General features: G+C 38.2%; 1 long non-coding RNA gene across 2 annotated transcripts in view; it reads left to right on the top strand.

Moving 5' to 3' along the window:
- The window catches only part of LOC307184496, a 302,936-nt gene that overhangs the window by 152,516 nt on the left and 130,557 nt on the right, over positions 1 to 19,863 (top strand). The window contains exons 4-5 of one of the 2 annotated variants that reach the window (XR_013827728.1): positions 893 to 1,053; positions 2,626 to 2,703. This is a non-coding gene — a long non-coding RNA (uncharacterized lncRNA). Of the gene's footprint in view, positions 1 to 892; positions 2,704 to 19,863 lie in introns of both variants that reach the window. The other variant, XR_013827729.1, reaches the window with a different exon arrangement.

The raw sequence follows: 19,863 nt of genomic DNA, 5'->3' as shown, positions 1-19,863 counted from the left end.
TCTGTGAATATGCTAAAGAAACATTGAATTGTTTGATTTGGCCTGGTGAACGCTATGGTATGTAAATCATGTATCAATAAAACTGTTTAAAAGAACAGATATTGACATCCAGCAGAGATACGACCAGAAGTAGACTGCCCTGTATTTTCATTTTCACTTACCTTTTGAGGAGTCTATTTTATGAATTGGGTAAATTCTCAGTTTTTCCTGTTGCTTTGAGATTTGGCCTTCTTGAGTGGGTTATCTATTGTCTATCAGTCGTACAGCTTTCATATTTCTACTGCTGTTTTCTCTCTGTTGTTCCATATCCCTGTGAGTTTATGCCCTTAAAAAATTCCCTGTGGGGCTTCCCTGGTGGCGCAGTGGTTGAGAGTCCGCCTGCCGAGGCGGGGGACACGGGTTCGTGCCCCGGTCCGGGAGGATCCCACATGCCGCAGAGCGGCTGGGCCCGGGAGCCATGGCCGCTGAGCCTGCGCGTCCGGAGGCTGTGCTCCGCAACGGGAGAGGCCGCGGCGGTGAGAGGCCCGCGTACCGCAAAAAAAAAAGAAAAGAAAAAAATTCCCTGTGCTATGGTTTTGGTGAAGTTCAGGAAAAAGCAAAATTAGTTGTGTGTATTCAATCTGTAATCTTAGCTAAGAACTCCCACTATATTTTCTACATGATGACTTTGTATGAATGCTTTTGTTCCGTGGTGACAACTACTTAGTTTTATCACTTCTAATAGTTTTAAAATTTTCTTGGGTATTCTGAGGATATGATTATATTAAGTGCATATCATAATCACACCTAAATTTTGCCAATATTTATGTTTTATTTCTCTTGGGTAGTACTTTTAGAAAATGTGAAATAATAATGGTGATAGTGGACGTTTTTGATTTCGTCTCCCTAAAAGTTAAAGAGAATGCTTCAAAGATTTCACCAGAAAGCACGATGGCTTGGTTTGAAATACGTCTTTACAAGAAAAGCAAAACAAACAACAACAACAAACTGAGATCTGAATGATGGGAGAAGCCAGCTGGACAAAGAGGCAAGGGAAGAGCATTTCATTCAGTGGTAAGTCAAGAAAAAGAAGGGAGATCAGAGTCGTAGAGCTTGGTGACCATGGAGAAGAGTGGATGGTGTTGAGTGGCTGGAGATGCAGAGGTAGGCATGCCTGACCATGTAGTGATTTCTAGAACACAGGGGCAGGGTAAACATAGAGGGTACAATTCCTTGCCATTTCTGATGAACAGCTTGGCTTTTGTGACGTATTTGACCTCTGCTTCTAGCTGTCAGGTCTGCCACCTCCATTGCCCACTTCTCCCTGATCTGATGGACTGGATTAGCTCACTCTGTAGGGCAGTGTTGGGGGGTTGAGAAAGGGAATGCTGCTGTATCTCTGAAGCCGAACTGTGGTTCTCATTTTATTATTGGCTTGGGCAGTCTTCCCTGTAGTCTGCTGCTGCAGGGTGACTTTGTCCTTCACTGAGTGGCTTCTCTCCCTACCCACCATCCCCCCTGCCAGTCCACTGGTGAGCTCATAGCCAGGACCCTCAGCTCTCCTCTGTGTCCTCCTTGGAGTGTGCAGGAATATGCCTCTCTGTGTTTAATTATGTCACACTGCAATTTCTACTTTGCTGTTACCTTTCTGTTTTGTCGTGAGCCTTTCTTAAGGCACTTGATGTTTTTCTAAATTTTTCTTTAGGAAGTAAGGTAGAAGTCCTCTACTTGGGCCAGAATTTTCTGATTACTTTTGACATTACCATTCTGGATTTGTCAGCCTGTGATGTGGGGGTGGATATGGGAAGCTAGGCAAACCATTTGACCTTCACCTGCTCTTTCTCTCTTCTCGCCTCAGTCGTAGAAGGACATTTTACTCACCTGTGAAGGTATTTCCCATTTTTTCTACCATCTGCCTCTCTGCGCTATGGCTTCCAGCGAAGCTTTGTGCTCAGACCTCCTTGCTTTTGATGCATGAAGCGAAACTTTGGGGATGCACTTTCCTTTCTCCGCAAATGCTGGCTACTCGATCAACAATAATCTAAGTGGAAACACAAAGCTGAGTGATGATTTTTAAGTTCTAGGCTGAGTTCTGCTCTTTCTGTGGAGGATTCATGCCCTTGAGTCAATGAGTTAGCTGTAGGGAGTAGGGCAAAATGATTTACATGGAAAGAAACATTTATCATAATGAAGACATTACTGTGTAATGTCTTAACAGTATTGTTCCTGTGATACTGTGTGGAGAAGGTTTTGAAGCTGAGTCAGTATAATTGGTTGAATGCTGAGCCCAATTAGCACAATGAGTTATTGGCACAGCAGAAGGCAATGGGCTTTTGGTGCTTATCTAACTTACATTACAATCTAGTAGAACCATAGATGTTCAAGTGTCGGCCCTTCCCCAGTTAGCTCTTATAATACAAGAGGAAACTGAGACCAGCCCTGCCCTCATGTCATATTCCAAGAATAGATATCAAGTACTTTTATTCCACCACGGTAATTCCATTTTAGTTGTGCATTTTTTCAATAATCTAGCTTAAGCCGTCTGTGCATTTCCCCAACTGATTTTCATAAGTAAAGTGTGTCCACGTGACCTAACTTAACCTAATCACACTCAACTGTTGTTTTTTTATTTCATGCCTGGGAAAGAGTCTCTCTCTCCCTCCTTTTGGATGTGCCAGAGAAGCCTGCAACCCCACTGCTTCTGACAGTCATCTTGTGACTAAGGTAAGACAGCCTTGGGATGAAGCAGATCATATATGTGGCAGAAAAGGGAGAGAGAAGAGTCTGGGTTAACCAAACAGCTCTGAAGTCTCTTTTACTTCTGAACTTATTGTCATGTGAGACAATAAATTTCCCAGTTGTTTCAGCCAACTTGAGACAGGATTTCTGTTTTTTTTGTTTTGTTTTTCAGCCCACGTCCTTTATCTGGCATAAATGGGTTGGAGTGAGTAGTCGATTGGGGCCAGGAAATTGACATCCCTACTAGAGATGCTGAGACAATGAATTAAAAAGCCAAAAGTAATAGAGGATAATTTGGGGAGGAGAGTGAAGTGGGAGTGGGTGCAAAAAGCCCCTTGTATCTCAAGTACTTTAACAACAGCGGACCTGTAATGTATGCTTCACAGTTGTGATGAGGAAAGGGTAGGCATGCGTAGTGTTTGGGTTAGGGGAAGAGAGGAATGAAAGTAACTAATATTTATTGAGAATTTAGGTTCTTGGCACTGATTTTCACTTGGCACACATTACCACATTTTTGCCTCTCATCAGAGAGATAGATGCTTAGAGACAGAAACCCGAGGTGCTAAATAACGTACCCATAATTACACAGCTAGTATGATCTGATCCCAGTTCAAGCTCATCTACCACAGTGCTTTGTAAATCTTTCACCATCTACAGCATGATTTAATAAGAAGGCAAAAAAGTTACATTTTTAAGAGGAGCCCATCAAATGCTAGGGTAAGAGGAGGTATACCTCCCACCTCTATTCAGAATAGCTCATTTCTTAAGAGTTTAGAGCATTTGCACTAATTGTTTCAGTGTTTTAAGAGCAGAACACCCTGAGCTTTTGAATACTTACCACAAGACTGACAAACAAATCAGTCATCTGAAAGATATCAGCATGAAGGTCCATAAATCCTAATGCTTGGGAAGTCGGGGAAGTCCTCTTACTTCTTTTATGCTGCCCAATACTACAAAGCTAGGGAGGAGAGACAGAGCCCTGGTGCTTGATGGATTTCTTTTTGCTGGAATTGTTGAAAAGATAAATGAAGCAGAATTTAGGGGATATTAATTGTATAATATAATCTCTCCTCCTTTCCAATGTCATCTTTTCCTTCTATTCTTTCCTTTTAAAGATGATTGAGAAAAGATTGATTCCGTAAGATTCTGGGAAAGGCGGGTCAGCATGGTTTGGTTTGAATTTTCTATTGTATGTTTTTTTCTCCCCAGAATCATTTTTTTCTCCTAGGAAGCTTCTTTTTATCAAGATGACATCCAATGAACTTAATTTTTATTCTCTCCTAGTTTAGCCAAGAGTCCAGAGCCACATTCTTGGGGAGAATCATACATTATCATTTGGAGGAATTCTGACATCTTTTCCTTAAGGAAAATGTTGAGTTCCCTAAAACATGTGATTACACAGAAGTTATCTTTTAAATTTATATCTTAAATAATCAGTTTCTTCCCTCTAGTAGCTTCTCTTAAGTATCTAGATAGTTCTGGAGTAAGACTTCATGTGAATCTCCTTTTTTTTTTTTTTTTTTTTTTTTTTTTTGCTGTACACGGGCTTCTCACTGTTGTGGCCTCTGCCTCTGCGGAGCACAGGCCCCAGACACGCAGGCTCAGCGGCCATGGCTCACGGGCCCAGCCGCTCCACGGCATGTGGGATCTTCCCGGACCGGGGCACGAACCCGTGTCCCCTGCATTGGCAGGCAGACTCTCAACCACTGCGCCACCAGGGAAGCCCAAATCTCCTTTTCTTAATCATCAGTCCTGCCTTGATTATTCAGGAAAAAATCTTTTAGGGTAGTGTGATTATTAGGAGCATTTGAAAAATGAAATCTTTTTTTTTCTAATTAAATGTTGTTTTTGTGTTTTTTGCTTTTGTGTTTCAGAAGGTAATAAAGTGAGTCATATGAAGTTTCCATTTGTGTGGGTCAAAAATGGTCAAGTACTGGCACTTTCATATGGTTCAGCCTAATCCTAATATCGACATTCCAAGTGTTCACAAATTTTGCATGAATTTCTCTCATAAATAGTTCCTCTTCTTTCTCTCATAAATTTTCTGACTGGGAAAAAAACTTAAAAATGAATTTCTTTTTTTGAGTTTCTGGGGACAATCATTCACATTGAATATTTCCTTGCAAATGAATCAGCTGTTGTGTTTTTTACCCTTCTATTTTGAAACACATCCTGACATATTTTTTTCTTCCCAAGAATTCATGGTGCAATTGCATGATGAACTCTCATAGCAAAAGTAAAATATCTATCTTTCGTGTTATTTATTGGGAACATTAGTAGAATAAACTTTGAATGCATTGCAAAATAGCCCTAATTAAAACAGAGTAAATATCTTCTTGCCTGCTTGTGGCAATATTTCTTAGTTTATTTAAAAGTATGTTCGTAAATTCACTAAATCATGTGGCCTACTAAGAAGGAAAGAGTATATGATTTAAAATAAAATAATGAGAAACCAGATTTTAATCTTGATGTAAGTATGCTTACTTTATACTACAATTACCGAGAGTAGGTCCTTAAAAATATTCAGTTCTCTGGAAAAAAAATATCATTTAATTGCACACTAGTTTTTAATTGAGGGCCAGCAAATGTAAAGTAGTTGAAATCTATGCATTTTACTTTTAATTTTGGTCCTTTTTAAGTACACAGGGTTTAAAATGTTACATTTCCAATGACAAAAACAGTGTTCACAATCACTCTGATATTGTTTTGGTGGGAATGGGTAGAGTGTTTCCTAGGTGATAAAAAGTGAGGCAATAACAAGGCACACCTGCCCCTGAAGGTTACAGAACCTTTGTAAAATCCCCCTAGGGCTGCACCCTCCCCCACATATTGATCTGTTAGAAGTCTGTGTTTCCACCCTCACCTCCCTCAGGTCTTAAGGGACCCAAAAGTTGTGATGCGTCTGTGTGGGGATTCTTTCATCTTCCTCGCTGCTGAGCCTTTTCTTTTTCTTATTCACTTCATGTGGAGGTGCAGGGCTTTGCTAAACTGGACATGCTCACTGACTAGGGCAGCATAAGCTAACGGGGGCATAGAGTATGTGGATGACTTTTTTTTTTTTTTGGTCTTTTCTTTCTCTGTTGGCAGTTTTTTAATCTGAGGGTTTCCTGCATTCTTCTACTTAGGAAACCAGCGACTGGTCCTTCTACCCCCAACTCTCACAGAATTTCCTGGGAGTTCTGGGGATAGACACAGTGCAGGGCCCATTTCTCAGGGACCAATCAGCATCTTGGTTCTGAAGAAGAATATTCTAACTTTCTCTTCTCCCAGCCCTAGGGGCATATCGGTGTGTTTGTAATGTGGTATGGGAAGGCTGTAGCCTGACATTTTCTCTTCCTGATTTGTTTTCCGAATCTATTTATTTTTCTTCCTCAAGGTTTGAATTTCCCAAGGCCTTGGCTTTTGAAACTTAGAAGCAAAGAATAATCTAGCTGATTGAAAAAGGGGGGTGGGGATAAGAAAAGGCCAAGAGATAACAGAAAATGGGGATGGAGACCAGCATTGGTTATTTAGAAAACATCTCTCCACGTATCATTACTTATTTTCCTTCATTAACCATATCTAGTCAGCCATATGTCCTGTGGATATGAACACTGTGGTATATTTTGAATTCATTTTGTCCTTTCCAGGGAAGGTTCAGGGAAACTTTTATTGGCTTCACACTTCCTGCAGAATAAACTCCAAACTTACCAGAATAGCACTCATATTTATCTGAAATTGAATCCCAGTTACCCTTGTTTCAGCTTTTCCCACATGCTACCCACCTGATAGTCTACCAACTCATTTCTTGAAAATGTCATTCACATTGCTACCTTTATGTCTTTGCTCCCGCTAATCTCTTTATCTAGAGACTTTTTGCTGCCTTTTGAAAACGTATTCATATTTATTATGCAAAGCCCAGGTTAAATGCTGCCTTATCCAAGAAGCCTTCTTGGGTTTCTTCAGACAAAAACTACTGGGTTTGGGGGAACCATTTTACCCACTGGCTTTCTTTTTTCTTACGTGTGCAAGCATTTAAAAAAAATGTTGTCTTGTTTAATATTATTTAAGTGTTCAACATCTCAGTAGATTTTAGACACCTAGAAGGAAATAGCTGTGTCTTATTCTGAAACGTAACAAGGATTTCTGACTTTTTTCTGTTGGCTAGCCCTTTTCGCTGCTCTAACAAAAGCCAAATAGCAGCTGCTTTTTCTGTTTTGTAACTCAGCCACCCTCAATACTGTTTCCATCTCATGGTCTCAGATTAGGGTGACCAGAAGATCCTGCAACAGGAACAAATGTGAGTGTCCTGGGAAACCAGCCATATATATGGTCATCGTATCTGAACTGACTGCTCTTTGTAAAGGAATGAAAAGTAGGGAGGGGTGAAAGGATGAAGATGACAGCCTTCTCAAAGCTGTACTCATCACTTTCATTCCATCCAGAAAGACAGAACGTAGTCACAAGGGCACGCTTAACTGCGATGGAAGCTGAGAACGTGTAACCAGGTATGATATTCCCAGTTAAATTCAGGGGCTGTTAGTAGAAGAAGGAGGGGAGGCTGGGTATTGAGGGGCAGCACGTAGTCTCTGCTACACAGACTGAATTTGAACACTCCCTTTTAAGTCAGATAATTGATAACTGAAATTTCTACAAACTTGTAGGGAGGAGTGCTTTCCTTTGGGAGACTGGGGAAGTGTAGTACTGTTTTCCACTCTTCCATTTAATAACTAGACCGCCTCTTTTTCAAGACAAGGTACCTACTAAAAATTTCTGAGAAAGATGTATTGAGAAAGCAGACCAAGAAATATAATATGTGAGTCTTTTGTATTTTCAGAATAGGTTTTGTTATAAAATTAACTGAAAGACTATACTGAAAATGCTATCCCAGTAAATACAGTTGAGAGGAAATTGGTGAGGAAAACTTAAAATTAAACCAGAAGTTTTACATCAAGGTATTAGGACTTGCTCTTTGAGCTCTATGCTGGCGGTTTTGAGGTTTCACACTGGCATTACATCCAGTAGAACTATGTCTTTAGCTCCCTTCACTAATTGGCCACATCATCCAGTGGGTGAAGCCAGTTTGGAGGAATTTAGCGGTAGGCACCCGTGGTGTGCTCATGGGAAGGGGTAGGCCAGCACATCTCCAAGGGGTTAGATTTTAGAGTAGGTGAAAGCCTCCCTTGTAGATACAGCTTTTTAATCAGTGGTGACCTCAATATGTCATCTCACATGTTTTAAAGGAATCTGAAATACAACAGCTACTCCTTAAATTTGAATGTATGCTTTCTCCTCTCTCTGCAACCCCCAATTTTGCTATCAGTCACGGTTGCTAATATCCCTGCTGTCTTCAGCCTAGCTGCCAACTCTGTCAGTTACTGAAATATTGTTTATGCAGGAGCAATTTATTTTTTGAGAGATGAAAAGCAGATTGCAAAAGCAAACTATTGCCAACTTGTTGGAGTGGATTCCAGTTTGGAACACTTCAATATAATTTTTGAATTATTATTTATTATTTTATGTTGATTGGTCAAGTGCTTCTCCAATAATTCATAAAAAAATTATTCTAAGCTTGAAATAATTGTCAGTGTGTGTGTGTGTGTTGTAAGATAACTGATTATGTATTCTTGAAATTATTGGATGTATGACAGATGAATTATGATAGTGCTTTAGTGTGATATGTTTTTTTCATGTAACACATATGTGCTGTATATAATTTATGTGTAGAGGCATATTTTAATGTATTTTATATCTTAACTTTAGTAGTTTGTAATTTTTTTCTAAAGAACTTTTTATATTTTTTGCTATTTTAAAAAAATTATGAGAATGCAGGTAAAGCAAAGTGATTTTTATTTTATACAGTGGTCTCTCTCATGTCTTAGAAAAGATAAACGATAACAAACATTTCTATTTAGAACATGTTGAACTTTGTGGGAAGAAAATGATTCTTAAAACTGGACTTCGTGCCTTTCATTTATTTTTCTTCCTGTTATTTTTTTTTGACGTTACGTGGGCCTCTCACTGTTGTGGCCTCTCCCGTTGCGGAGCACAGGCTCCGGACGCACAAGCGCAGCGGCCATGGCCCACGGGCCCAGCCACTCCGCGGCACGTGGGATCCTCCTGGACCGGGGCACGAACCCACGTCCCCTGCATCGGCAGGCGGACTCCCAACCACTGCGCCACCAGGGAAGCCCTTTCTTCCTTTTTTATTACATAAATATGCTGTTTTCTTTCTAGTCTCTCTCCCTTTCATTTCCCCCACCCCTATTTTTTTTCTCTTTATATTTTCTGATTTTTTTACCCCCATCTTCTCACTTTTTTATCTACATGTAGAACTTGTGTAAGTTCTAAGTTACTTTGCTCTTTTGGCATTGATTATCTCAGAAAATTTTCACAATATAACCACTATTGTATACTTAGGACATCTGAATTGTTTATGAATTTTATCTCAGGTAGCATAACTGAAAAGGTGTTGGTGACGTTCTAGCTCTTTCTCTTTCTGTATTGCTCTCTTCTCTCTACTTTATATTTTATAAACAGAATAATATCAAACATCATTATAACTTCCTTAAGGGAGAAGAAAAATAGCCGGGACCTTTTATTTCATAACAGCAGTTATTATTTCTGCTTCCAGGCATACTGATTGTTGTTTAGTTTGACCTCTATTAACTTGTTGAATACTTCTATTAAATGAGTTTTTAAAATTTTTTATTTCTTGACTGAAAGTGCAACTAACCTCCATGCTATTTGAGAACAAACCTCCATTTTTCATTGAGATTATACCAAATGGTAAAATGGAGGAGCTCCCTTTTTCCCTCTGGACAGAATGAAAAGAAATCCTTTTTTTTTTTTTTTTTAAAGTAGAATTGTTTAAAAAATACTAAAAAAAGTTAAACAACTGCCTGAATAAAAGGCATAACACAGACATTTCAGAAACCAGTTTTCCATCTTAGTTTTTCCCCCAGGTTTTCTGAGGGTTGTATGGCAGTCATCACAGTGGTTATGAAAAACTAGGCTATGGTAGGGTCTATGTGGTTGTAATACTCACTGTTTTTTTTTAATATAGTTACAGTATTTTATTTCATTTTATATTGAGAAATTTATATACTAAATGAAACAAGTGTCTTGTAATGTTCACTGTTTGGCTTTTTATTATTTTATTTGACATGTAAAACATCTTCCTGTAATAGCAAGCAATACCTATAGCAATTGTAGGCAGATCACCTTAGTACATAGCCTGTGGTATAATTTAGTGTATAGGCTTGTTCAGGAATCAAGCAAATGGTTAAACAGTTATTACAGAAATTAAATTTATTTTTATTTTTCTGACTATGTATAATTTAAATTACTTTATTTGAATTGGGGGGCAATTATAAAATCAGCATATCTACTACTGCTAGAAGCCAACTAAACCAACTTACCATTTCATATTTTCGCATCAAATAGTGCATGCACAGTGCTCTCTAATTATGCCTTGTGTCTGCCCTGAAATAGTTTGGAATGGATAATAATGATACTGTGGTTAAAAAAAAAAAAAAAAGAGTGGTAAACAGGCTTTTTTTTAAAGTTGAGACCTTATTTATTTAGTTAGACTTGACAATTGATTCTGTATTATATATTCCAGTTACTGGCTAGCAAGTATTTTTTAGGTGTGTAGATGTCCCAGAAAGTGTGAGTTCCATGCTGCAGTAAATATACTTGGTCAAATATCTGAGTGAACCCTCACAAGCAAGGGAGAGAATAAATAGAGGAAAATGCTGCAAATAAAAGGAGATAAGTTTTTTTAAGGGTTAATTATGTTAGCAGTGAACATTTGTTAAGGTCCTCAGAATTTGTTACCTATATAACTGTACTATGTAAACTAGTTTCTCTGTCCACGGTCTTCATCGGTACATTCTTCACATAGTTTCTGCCTTCATATGTAAATTGATTATTACATGCTCCAATTTAGAATCCCTCGTTGATCCATTTTCACCTATAGGATAGTCTATGTTCATGGATGTGTTCAAGGCCCTCCATGTCTAGTCTTGGTCAATAGCATCATTGATTTCACCCGCTCTTGTCCAGTCTACTGAGGAGCTGACAATTGCTGGGATACTCTAGGATTTCCCTAGCTTCTGAGCCTTTAATAAGTCCTCCTCCACCTCTAACTCTGCCACTGACTTTTACCTTGCTCTTGTGCTTCTGGGCCCAGCTCAGTATCAGCTTTTCTGAGAAGAACTCCCTAATCCTAAACCCCAAATCTTTGGGCTAGGAGCTCCTATGTCCTTCCAAATACTCAGTGTATAATGTTACCGTATCATGCATTTACTTGCCTGACTCACCACTAATCTGACTGTGTAAATATATATCATGGTCATTTATCAGCTAAAATGTCTTTGAGATTATAATGAAACTGGTTTCTTCTACCAGATACATTGGGATCTCTCTATTCTCCGTAGTTTCTGAGACTATCTGGCAGGTAGGGGCTAACTGTGCCTTTACTATTCCTCTCTGATACTGAGGCAGGTTACCAACCTTTTCTGGATTCCCTCTTTCAGTCAATGCAAAAGGGAAGTATAGAGATTATTTTCATATGGATATGTTATTTTATGCTATATAGAAGGCAAAGAAAGCTACAGTCTGGTTGGAGAAAACATTTAGTCTCTTTGTAATAAAGGAATGAATAAATGAATGAATAAATGCATTAGAGATTCATAAAATATTACAATGACTCAAATATCCATATCTTATCAGAAACCTGTTCATTTTTTTTTTTTTTTTGCCGTATGCGGGCCTCTCACTGTTGTGGCCTCTCCTGTGCGGAGCACAGGCTCCAGACGCGCAGGCTCAGCGGCCATGGCTCACAGGTCCAGCCGCTCCGCGGCATGTGGGATCCTCCCGGACCGGGGCACGAACTCACGTCCCCTGCATCGGCAGGCGGACTCTCAACCACTGCGCCACCAGGGAAGCCCAAACCTGTTCATTTTTGACTTTAATATATGAAGGGTATATTGTTCTAGTATTATCTTTAACGTTAATTCATTCCTTTATCTGTTTAATTTTACTTATCTATCACAAAATTATTACCTGCTTACTATGTGCCAAGAACTGTGCTAGGTACTGGCAACGACTAAAATATCATCCCTGCTCTCAGAGAGCTCATAGTTGTAGAAGAGAAGAGCTTTTTCATCTCCCTTCAGAGGACTATAATATAATTCAAATAGATCTGATAATAATGATTTTGAGAAATGTCTTATAGTTTTTTCCTACAGAAGACCTATTTTGGAAATATTTCTTGAATAAGTGAAAGGGAAACTTCAAATTCGCAATTTGAAAAGAAAATTAAGAATAGCCAGCTACCAATAAACAGCACAGTGGATTCACTTTCATTGCCTGATGGTGAAGCTGTGTTCTACAGATCAATGAAAATAACACCCTGAAGTAGAGGGACTTCAGAAAAGAGAGAAATTTACACTCCTTTCTTACTTGATTATTTGTTAATAGCTTAATATTTCACATAGTACCAGAGGATATTGCTGTGGTGACATTCAATAATAGAAATAAGGCAATAATAGAAATAATTAATAATCTATTCATAGAAATCATGATAAAATATTAGGAAAGCACAATCTGACTATGATAGTAATAGAAAATAAAATGGCACAGTATGAAAACAGTGACAAATGATATATGCTTTGTTTTTCCAATTTTGATTTTTCAATGGGTGAATCTGTTTAAAATGGTTAATTGCATTTAGTTTTTAAAAATGTATTTATAAAATTTTCTTGGCTAAAATGTTTAGGTTTTTGTTCACCAAATTCCAGAAAAGGGATGCTTTGTGACTAATTCTGCTTACTATGCAAAGTTTCCAAGCAATGAATTAGTTAGGATTTAGGAAGTAACCTTAAAAAATCTGGCCCTCACCCCCATCAACTGAGTGATCTTTGCATCTTTCCACTTGATCTATAAAGAGAAAAAACGTGTATGAATTTATTCTGACCACTGCATGTATGATCCTAATCAATGTTTGGGAATCTTAGATCCAGCTTAATTCTCTGGCCATTTGGCAAGATTTTCAGGTCTAACTCTTCTGATTCTTTATTTCTTGTAAGGCATTAACCCCTTTTATTAACTACTGGGAGGATCTGGGGAAGAGGATGGTGGGAACAAGAGAGGGCTCGGGGTGGGAAGAGGTTTGAACTGGGGTTATGGACATGATTTGGGGCTTCAGGGGTTTTCTCAGTCCCAGCTTAACAAGCACTCAAGGAGGACATTGTGCTGCTTTGGCAGAAAGTGCAGATTGATGTCTTCCTGTGAATGCTGTGCTTTGTAACAAGCCCTGGTGGTCAGTTAAAGGTATCTGGGTTTCTGAAGAGACTGTTTGATTTGAAGCCAGTCCAGGCCTGGGAGTGGATGGCAGTTGCCGCCTTTTCTGTATAGGCTGGGAAGAAACTTGGTTCCCAGGATTCTAGAGCCTGAGTTGGTGTAAGGGGGTTGCCTGTAAAAGATTTCCTGAATGAATTCAAATGGTGTCTGTCAAAGGAATTGGGCCCTGTGGATCCGTTAGCAGAAAACTACACGGTTGCGTAGTGATTTGGGTAGATGGATATATAAAGGAAAGTGCAAAGAATCTCAAGCACTTCTAAGAACAAGATTATTATACAGTCCTTTTGTTTCTGCAGTTGTGTCAGCTGACATCAGTTTTCTTATCTCTATGCTAAGAAGCCTCCAGAGCGGCTATGTGAAACAATCTGTACTACAAGTAGTTTCTCTTCTTTAAAAGAAAAAATTCCACTGAAAAATATGTGGAAGGATATATACCAAACTATTATCACTAATTTCCTTGTGAGTGGGTGGTAGTGGGAATAGGAAGTATAGTGATGGTGATGGTGACAGGGAGATCTTAAAACTTTTTTATTTATCCATTTTACATTGTTTGAATACCAAAACAAATTAAGTAAAAATAGAGTAAATATAATAGCAGATTTTTCTTCCAAGAACATTAATTGTTGAGGTTGTAGAATCCCAATAATAAACACAACACTTTTAACCAAAAAAAATACACGGACGTAAACTCACTGTTTAAAAAAACTAATGCTAACAGTCATCACAGTGAATGGAACAGAGCCATCTCCAGGGTGCTTACCTTCCACTGAGTTCTCAGTGCTTTTTAATCTTTTTGGTGTTTACTGTATTTCTGAGCTGAGGGAAAAGGACAGGTATACTTATTTCCATTTCAGGAGGGAAAAAACTTCAAGATGGAAAGTTGCCTACTGAGAATAGTGGAATAAATTATGGAGCATTCATATACTGCTTTAAAAGAGATGGATATATTTTGACTTAGGAAGAAGTCTACAATATGTTGTTAAGTGGAAAAAAATAAAATAAAACCAAAACAATTAAAAATATCATACAAAACACACACCAGCACACATGGAAACACTGTTGTGATTAAAGGGATAATATCTGTGAGATTGGATTATAAATTATTTTTACTTCATGTTTCAATTCTTTATTGTAAAATTTAAACATAAAAGTATAATGCACACATGTATACATATATACACCATTATGTATATACACTTTATATATATATAATTAAAAATACATAGGATCACAGAAAGACTATTTATCTATCCAGGCTGTAGTATATCCCTCTCCAGATGCATCTGGTCTCATCCTGCCTCTTATTTTCCAGGTAACCACTCTCTGTCTTTTGCCTGACTCATTCCCTTACTTTAAGAGTTGATTTACTTTCTATGTATTTTATCTAAGTGATATATTGCTTGGTCTGGAAAAACTGAGTCCCCACACAAATCTATTACCTTTAGATGAAGACTCCCTGGAGAAGAAATCAACAGTCTCTGATTCATTGGCTTCAGGCAACTTTATAGTTTCCAAGAGTCCTCTCTCAGAAAAGTCAGTATACAAGCTTCTGATTGAGTCCTGGGAAAATGGGGCTTACACACATAAAAGGGTATCTAGCAGGACTAATTCTGAATAGGCAATATGTAGTCAGAAGGAGTAGACTGCTTTCTGTTTTGTTCTTTTAAGGTCACCATGGTCTACTTTGCAAGTCTCAGGTTATCCAAAGATGGAACAGTTCTGTCAGATGAAATGAGTGAACTTGCCTGCTTTGGGGTACAGGGCATTTGGAGGAGAACAGGAGCTTCCCCAATAATCAAGACAAACAGGGCAAAGAGATCATCTGTGCCAGACTTATCTGGGCATTGTGTCATCAGACAAATAGAACTATATGATTAGAACCCTTGAATGTCTGTCTCTGGAGTGATACTCTTCCAGCCTGGACTGCTTACCATTTATCCCTGTGCACAGTTGGTACCCTGGGATCTCTCTTCCCTGTCTTGAGTATTCCTTTTGCTTTTTTGTCTCTCTACTGGGTTAGATCCCCTGTTTCCTGATACAAATGTCTTTTTGTTTGTTTGCTTGTTTCCTCTTTCTTGTTTTGTTAGCACACATCCTCTAGTAGATTTTTGAGAAAGGATGGGAGGAATATACATTTTTAAGACATTTTAAGTTTGAATGTCTTTATGTCTTTATCTTACCTCCATAATGATTGATAATTTAGCTGGGTATAGAATTCTATTTTGTAAATCAATATCCTTCCGAATTTTGATTTTACTTCTTCACTGTCTCCTTGCTTTCAGGGTTGTTATTGAGAAGTCCAAAGTTATCTGATTCCTCACGCTGTCTATGTGATGTGGGCTTCCCTGTTCTACCTCACTCTGCAGAAACATGTGGAATTTTCTCTTTGTCACCAATGTTCTGAAAAACGAAGTGACACTTTGATACAAGTGTTTTTTGATCTACTGTGCTGGGCACTCAGTGGGTCATTTCAATCTGGCAATTCAGGTTGAATGATTTTATTGGTAATTTCTCCCTCTTTCCATGTTCTCTGTTCTTTCTTTTTGGAAAACCTATTATTTGGCTGCATCTGATGAACTCTTCTTCCTGATTCTCTTGTCTTTTCATAGCTATTTTCTATCTTTGGGTCTTCTGCTCTACTTTCTGGAGAAGTTTCCTCTTCTTGACCTATTAATGCCTCTATTGGGTTTTTCATTTCTGCCGTCATGTCTTTTAACTTTCATGAGCTCTTTTTTATTCCCTATAAGATCTTTTTTAAAAAGTGTCCAGTTTGTATTATAGTATCTTCTTTCATCTCTTTGAGAATACTAATGAAAATGGTTATTTAAGATTTTCTTCTGTCATAGTGTCTGTTTCTTCAGAGTTGTCTTTATGTAAGTTTACTTGTACTCTACCTTCTACTCTGCCTTCTAGGTTAGAGGTTTTTCTGATCAACCTGGACTGTCTCTAATGATGAAAATGCCCCCTCCCCATGTGTGGGTCTTGTTGATATTATGCCTTATGTTGGGTGGCTTGGGTGGGTTCTTTGTGGGGGCAACTTTGAATGAGAATATCTTTAAGTCTTTCTTCTTGGGCTGGACTGATTCTCTAAGGAAGAACCTTGTATTCTTCCACTGAGAACATAAAAATCTGGTCGCTGGAATTCTAGAAGTGAAGTTGAAGTTTTTGCTTTCAGAATTGGCAATGAATATAGACATCCAGTTTACAGGCAGATGCTTTCAACTGTGCATGGCATCTTCCAGCCAGAGAGCCTCAGACATTAAATCTAAAAATTTCTGCTGAGATGAGAGAAGGGAAGTTGCCCAGCAACATATATTAGAGGATCTAATTACCGATCTACTGCTTCTGAGCTTTCCCACAGTTTTTAAAATTATAGACCCCTTTCCCCAATTCTTCCCCAGTTCTAGAGGTTTCACATGTTTCCACGTCCTGAGCTTTCAAGAATTCTGTGGCATAAATAAGGTTATTACACAATTTTCTCTATTAGCAGAGAATTTAGCTTTCTTCCAACTACTGAATCAGTTACTACACACCCGTCTCCTTTGCAGCATCCAGTGTTTTATTGTCCTCTCCTCTTCACCCTCTTCTTATGTATGGATTTATGTCTTTAAGAAATCCTTTTTACTCTAGTTCAGTGGGGTTATGAGAGAAAACAAATTTGAATGAAGAAATTTGGCTGCTTAAACTAGGATGACTTTTTAAAGTCTTTCTGTAGTCTGTGTGTGTGTTTAAGAATTATATGTTACTTTAATGATCCTAAAAATACTAATGCTGTGTTCATTTTGACCCCCAAAATAAGTGTTATGATAATAAGTAAAAAAGAACCAAATATTTTTGTGTCTTTCCAATATCTATACAAGAAGTTGAGAAAATAAGAAATTTCTCCAAATTCCTTATGGACTACTTAAGTTACTCTGTCAGAAGATTGACATAGTTATGAGTGTCCTGCACAGCAAAAGTTGTGGAGACTCATACTGACCAGACACATGTACTTATAATATGTGTGTGTATATATATATATTATATATATATATAATGCATATACATCTATTTAAGAGAATAGGTGATATTGTGAAAATTTATTCTGGGTAAAGAATGGATATGTAGAACAAGGTGATAGGGAGCTAAACTGAGCCCAGGAATGGAGAGCCCGTGTTCGGCCTCTTGCATCCTGGAGGCCTCCAGAGTGCACGCTCCATATCTGTGGGTTACAGTCATTCTCTCCAGCACATCATGTGGGCAGCTGCCTTCCGCTATGTCTAGAACTTTCTCTAATTCCTCATCAAATACCATATCCTGTTGCTTCAGGATCTTTTCTGCTTAATCGTTTGGAAACAAATATTGCTAAATTCTCCAGGGTTGTCATTGATTTAATATATGGCTATTTGTGGTTTACAGATTTGTAAATTACCAGGGATTTCCTGGAAATGATACATTCACCCTAAGATTATCTCCACTGGTATTCATTTCAGGAGGCAATATTGGATGGGCTTAAAATGAGCTAAATTGTAGTGCTCTGAAGGTTAATTATAGCAGGCGTAGAATTAGCCTTCTGTCCTAATGGGTTAAAAAATGTACATCAACATCACTGACTCCCTAGTAAAGGCATGAAGCATTAAGGGTATTTCTTTGTAATCATGGGTCAGTATTTGAGATTTGTATCAGCTTGTCGGTATTGTTACTGAAAACAGTGAGGTTGATAACAGTGAAATTGATGTACGCCCGGAGGGTTCTGCTCTTGAGGTTGTGTGAATATTCCACAATTTATTTGTCTGATTATGGCCATTTGGGTAGTTTCAAGCTTAAAGTTACTATGAAAGTGTTACTATAATATTCTAGTACATGTGTTTGTTGAATAAATGTATTCATTTCTGTTGGATATATACTTAGGAGTAGAATTGCTTGGTAATGAAGATATCCATGCTTTCAGCTTTAGTGGGTATTGCCAAAGAGTTTTCTGAAGTGCTTGTACCAATTTACAATTCCATGCAGAGGATTTTTAGATGGTTAGGAAATATTGCAGACTAACATGGTAAATGAGGAAATTCCTTTCTTGATGACTCTCTCTATACATAAATTAATTACTTTAAGTGGTACTTGAATATAAATTTTACCTGGTGGAAGACACCAACTTGGTTGGTTCTTAAATAATTCCTACACTCATTTACTTAACTTAATTATTAATGACTTCTGTGTCCAAATTATTTTTCCATTCTATTCTTTTTAGAAAATATTACTAAAGAAGGCAAAGCATCATGTTATAACTATCCCTTACTGTAGCTTTCTGAGATCACAATTGATTCAATTCTAATCAGTAAACTATTTTGCAGTCTTCTGGTTATTGCAGGTTTATGATGTTTAAAGAACCACCTCCCCCCCCCACCATTAGCTATTGTGTAAATTCTTGTGAGAAACAGGAAAACAAATCTTCCATAGAGCCATGAAATTTTTCAAAGAGAAGCATGATTAAGATGAAATTTGAAGTCTACCTAATTCAATTCAGGAGCCTGAGGAAATTTGGATAAGTATGAGAAAGTTTAGAAAATTAAACTTGTAATACATGCCAATTAAATTTAAAGAAAAAGAGGGCTCATCTGAAATTAAAATAAATAAATAAATAAAAGACATGCCCAAATTGAGAGCCAGTCTGGCTGTTGGGGAACGGGAGAAGGGCACATGGGGTAAGGCAGCTCAGAGCAACAAGCTTTAAATGCTCATTAGAAAAACTCTTCCTTTTTTCCCCATCCATGTGTATTCCTTTGAAATGCCCCAGCATTGTCTAGCTATCAAATGCAAATTATTTTAATTGATTAAATTTAACTAGTAACAACCCTATGTGCAGGGTGGGCAGGTAAACTAACAGGGAGACTGGGCTCCCTTGTACACACTTTTCCCTTTGCTGTCCCACTGTGATTTGTAAGTTAAAGGCTTGGCGTAGTAAGCTATTAATTCATGGGCCTTGGTTTGTTTGTTTAACGTTTTCTTTACTCGTTTTTTAAAAAATTAATTAATTTATTTTTGGCTGCATTGGGTCTTTGTTGCTGCACGCAGGCTTTCTCTAGTTGCGGCGAGCAGGGCCTACTCTTCCGTGCAGTGCGCGGGCTTCTCACTGCGGTGGCTTCTCTTGTTGTGGAGCACGGGCTCTAGGAGCACAGTCTTCAGTAGTTGTGGTATGCCGGCTCAGTAGCTGTGGCTCATGAGCTCTAGAGCATAGGTTTGGTAGTTGTGGTGCATGGGCTTAGGTGCTCTGCAGCATGTGGGATCTTCCCGCACCAGGGATCAAACCCGTGTCCCCTGCATCGGCAGGTGGATTCTTAACCACCTGCGCCACCAAGGAAGTCTCTTTTACTCTTTATTATGGAAATTTTCAAATATTCACAAAAGTAGAGAGCAAGATGTAATGAGTCTGATATACCCATCACCCAGCCTCAGCAATCATTGGAATCGGCCAGTCTTGTTTTATCTGTACAGGAACTCACTTCACCCCACCTCCACCCAGCTTATGATGAAGCAAAGCCTAGACTCCATAACTATTTCATTTTGAAATATTTCAACATATCTTTAAAAGAGAGGGTCTTTTCTTTAAAAATATAATTGCAGTATCGTTATCACACCTAGAACAAAATACTTGATGTGTGTTTAATCTTTTTCTGTTGCATTGATCAGGGAAAATTTGAACTCAAGCCTTGGATTAGATAATCATGTCCTTTGCCTTAAAGTTCTCATTACTGTATATAGTTCATTGCAGATGATCATGATACATTTTCTGTTCAAAGCTACTCAAGTTGATGATAGAGT

This window comes from Stenella coeruleoalba (assembly GCF_951394435.1).
Source record: "Stenella coeruleoalba genome assembly, chromosome: 3".
NCBI lineage: Eukaryota > Metazoa > Chordata > Mammalia > Artiodactyla > Delphinidae > Stenella > Stenella coeruleoalba.
The sequence above is the reverse complement of the archived record's forward strand: the minus strand, read 5'-3'. Positions and strand labels throughout refer to the sequence as shown.